Raw genomic sequence first — 4,646 nt, 5'->3', positions numbered from 1 at the left:
GATACAATTTGCAAATTTGACAATTGAATTTTGTAATTATATGTACATATGCATTTTTCATTTAACAATTAAATGACCGCTATTAGAAAACAAAAGACCTTCAAAAAGGCTGCAGGATTTTTAATGAGACTGCGAAGCGGATAGGATTGGTTATAGGACCAGTTTCGGAGCGAGGTTTCGGAGCAAAGAACCGAATCTCTCCCTCAAAATTGATCGTGTAGACATTAACGCCGTGTCCAGTTGATCCAGCCACGGTCCCAAAGTCTAAGTAAGTACTTCCTTGAACTTTGCACTGACCGATGACTGTGAGCCAGTCCCATGTAAACATTCTGTAAGGATTTAAAGATAGGTATCACCTTGCTCCATCCCGTACTTTGCCACTAATGCAGTATGTCCGATCACCATACTTGGAAACTGACCGTGTGAAAGAGCCCTATGAGCTAGATGACGTTGAGCCTTCAAAATAAGTAATTGTTTGGTAGGGACAGAATCCCTTGTTTTTTGTACAGTCAGTAAGGAATGGGAGGCACTGCTCAAATTACCTGAAGATTTACGAATACATGGTCCTTAAAAGAAATCTTGAAAAGAATCTTTGAAACTTCAAAGGCAGATACGGGATAGCAAATACCAATAAATAGAAGATAAAGAAAACATTCTATTTGTGACTCAAGCAGTACAGAATCAATTTTATAAGGAAAAGTGCACCATGTCCAATACTTTCATAATCGATCTGATAATAATCCAAACATGCAGTTGTGAACCATTTACGGAAAATACTATGACCAGAAATTTGTCTAATGTGATGAGGGTAATTGTTTAGAGCTCCGTTGTCGTACTTGAAAAAGTCGTCGCCAAAGTTAGAGTTAAAGGCCCAGCCATAAATAACCTATGATATTAAGATACGGTCAGACTACCCATAAATTCGTGAAATCCAGCGATTTTTTAAAGGAATTTGCCCATCGATGGACTCAATCCACTGGACTTTCGCCCACACGTTCGATGTGATGGATACCCAGTCGTTCATCGATGGACGAATGGAAAAATTAGGCACGATGCGACTCTATAATATGTATGGTATGCATATATTTTCATTTCAAAGCATTAATATTACTATATATTTTAAACCATTCATAATTAGTCACATTTAGTTTTACATAAGTATCTACATTCAAATTTAAGCTGAAATACGAATAAAAAGTAAAAACAAAAGCACTGACCATGGATTCTCATTTGACTGACGAATATAAACAAACACGTTGCATCCAACGATAAGATGAAACCGCAGATCCTGAATATTCGAAATGTGGAATTCGGAAGCAACTTACTCCCTCCTAGAAAAGGTTAGACCTCCAGAAACATGAAAGAATAGCATGAGTTATGAAGAAGATTGCGGGGTTCATAGCGAGTTTCTGCGGTCACGATTTGTTTTGACAAGGATATGTACTTATAGAGACCTTGTGTTTTGATGGGAAAAGCTAGATCAGTAGCAACACGAGGAGGTCATGACGTCAGATTTTGATGGCATCACAAAAGTTGCGATTTTGTAAAAAGCACAGGATTTATTTTGATGATGGCGGCACCCATCCGTGCACAACCGGATGAGCGATGAATATGGTCGATCATTTTGGTCTTTTCAATTTTCAAAAAGGATGGGAAATAATTATTTTAATGTTTATATTTTCACTGAACAATCATCAAAATATCCCTGCGGATGAGAAGAGTGGGCGATTATGTATATTCACGAATGATTCTTAAGGGGTATTGCTCGCAGTGAGTCAAGCCATAGGCCTGTAATTTTTGCTCAGCTTGAAGGAATTAAGTACACCTCCTTTCATTAATACCTTCATGCACTCAATGAATGAATGAAAGGTATTTTATTTAATGTGTAGGATACCTAGGCCAACAAGACTATGGAACTTTAACACGTACAAAATGGAAACATGAACATGTGCTATTCTAAAAATAGCCTCGCCTGGTATCCTACACATTAAATAAAATATCTTTCATTCATTCATCTCCACGTAGCATGAAGCCGGTTACCTTCAAGTCACATAAATCACGAATCAGCACTAATTACTGTAAGTTTTATCAGATATTGCAGATCCAAAAATAGCATGGCTTTCTTTTGATATAACTGATTGAATTGCTCTTGCCCCCCACCCCCCACCCCCTCGGTCCCCTTTCACCAATCCCTGCCTTGTCCTACTTACCTTCTATCCCCTTTTCATTACCATACTCTCCTAAAATGCTGTATGATTTTTTATGCGTATCATATCTAATCACTAACTCATTAATCCCCTCTTTACCGCTTTGTTGCTATGCATTCCTATAGTGCTATATGGCCTTTGATACCTAGCACATTTATTTCGCTATCAACCATTGCAATATAATTTGAATTTTAGCCATAGAAGCCTTAAGTCACATAAAACTTGGAACAGTTTTTTTAGTAATTCAATTCCTTAACCATAACTACATGCACTTCAAGGGGTTTCTGAGGCTAGCTGGACGTCTATCCTACCAAACTGTAAGCTCAAAGACTAACGGCCGGTTTGTTAAAATTATGCCATTGACCCAATGAATTTTCATAAATACAGACGCAGAAATAAGCATATCTGTCTATATATATCTGATAAATATGTATTTAACTATTTATTTGCCCGGTTGATATGCATGTCTAGATTGATAAATATGCATTTATTTCTTTATATATGCATGTCAAGTATACGAATATTGTTTGGGTCGGGCCTCGCACAATTCTAACAAACCGTTATAAGTCTCGACCTTTGTTAATTACAAGGAAGAAAACATGGTAACGAATTACAAGTTTACATGAAAGTCGGAAGTGATTGTATAGACAATATTAGTTGTGTGCAGCCTACAGTAAATCAACTGAATTTGACGTTTTTACCGCGAATGTCCAGTAGGAGTTTTTATATACCATTGTTGTCCACGTTCCCTCCAAGTGAAAGTAAAGGTCATGTCAGCGTAGCCAGTGGTCTGCCTCCTACTTTAAAGGAATATATAAGATGAGCAACAAAGATATTAGTTTATATTTTACAAATTACCAGTATTACCTTTCCTAATGCGACTTGGTTATATATTTGGGCATGTTCTGATCTTTGACGTTCCACTTTATGAGGAACAATGAGGTAGACTGTCTTCAAACGCCGACAATAGATATCGTAGAGGAATGTAGAAGCAATTAATAGCGGTAATATATATTTCTTAAATTTAGATATGAAATTACTTCAATACACTGAGAAAAGTGACCAAACAAACTTTCAGACATGTACCATCAGCAAAGGCCGTGCAAGACCATCCTTCTGAATGCAGGTCAAAATGAAATAAGATTTTTAAAAAATTTTGTTTCTTCTCAATTCATAGACAATCTAGAGTGACAGACATGAGTAGAGTTTATTACAGAATTTATATCTCTATGCTAGAGTGGAAGGCAATTATAATGTGCGCTTAAAAGTGGATGAGGGAACAAACAGGTCTTTTGCATTTAATGTAAAGCTGCATACTGTAAACGTACGTGTAAATGTCTGAATGACAAAACGAGTCAAATTGTCATTGTTTATAATTTTATTCTTCATATGTTCTCACTGAAATACGAGTCACAAGCACGATGTTTGGTTCTTGCTGTTTATTTGTTTTTATTATTATTATTATTATTATATATATATATATATATATATATATATATATATATATATATATATATATATATATATATATATATATACGTTTAATGTGTGTGTGTATGTGTGTGTGTGCGTGTGTGTATGCGTGCTTGTGCGTGCGTGCGTGTGCGTGCGTGTGTGCGTGTGTGGGTGTGGGTGTGTGGGTGCGTGTGCGTGCGTGTGTGTGTGTGCGTGTGTGTGCGTGCGTGCGTGTGTGTGTGTGTGTGTGTGTGTGTGTGCGCGCGTGCGTGTGTGTGTGCGCGCGTGCGTGTGTGCGTGCGTGTGTGTGTGTGTGTGTGTGTGTGTGTGTGTGTGTGTGTATGTGTGTGTGTGTGTGTGTGTGGAATACCTCCAATGCAGTGCGTTATTTGTGTAATTGAAATTACCAGGAGACTATCATAGCACGGGGTTCCCGAGAAGCACCCGAGGGCAATGGGTCCAAGAGGCTAAAGAAGGTTCCATGTTTCATATTTTGGAAGTAATCTGATGTAATTAGCTTAAATTCGATTACATATTGACATATATAAATCTCTAAAAATCATCTTCGTAAAACTATCTAAAAATAGCGAATGAGATGTTAATAAAATTGTCTCATTAGGTTTGTGATCATAATCAAAACCTTCCCGTGCCGGGAATCGAACCCGGGCCTCGCGGGTGAGAGCCGCGTATCCTAGCCACTAGACCACACGGGAGATATTTTGTTAAGCGGTCATTTTCAAACTTTTCTTTTCTTCGGTGATTTGAATATTAGGCACAATAATTTCAGTTCTCTAAGAAGAAAATCTTACAAAAGTTAGGCCTATGCTTCAACTATTTTGCATCTACTGCTCACAGTACGTATATAAGAAAAAATATTGTTTCATGCATATCAGTTATACAAGCTCTTGATGCCAAAGTAAAATTTATTTTAAATCTATGTTAATTTGACAAATATTACACGTACACAAAGAAAATTTGTATATT

General features: G+C 37.1%; 1 non-coding gene across 1 annotated transcript; it reads right to left on the bottom strand.

Moving 5' to 3' along the window:
* Positions 1 to 4,303: 4,303 nt before the first annotated feature.
* Positions 4,304 to 4,375, bottom strand: TRNAE-CUC (transfer RNA glutamic acid (anticodon CUC)). The gene has a single exon. It is a non-coding gene; the product is annotated as a tRNA-Glu (tRNA).
* Between the last annotated feature and the right edge of the window lie 271 nt (positions 4,376 to 4,646).

Source organism: Penaeus vannamei, chromosome 33 (assembly GCF_042767895.1).
Source record: "Penaeus vannamei isolate JL-2024 chromosome 33, ASM4276789v1, whole genome shotgun sequence".
Classification (NCBI taxonomy): Eukaryota; Metazoa; Arthropoda; class Malacostraca; order Decapoda; family Penaeidae; genus Penaeus; species Penaeus vannamei.
Note: the sequence above shows the minus strand (reverse complement) of the source record. Positions and strands in the feature narration are given on the sequence as shown.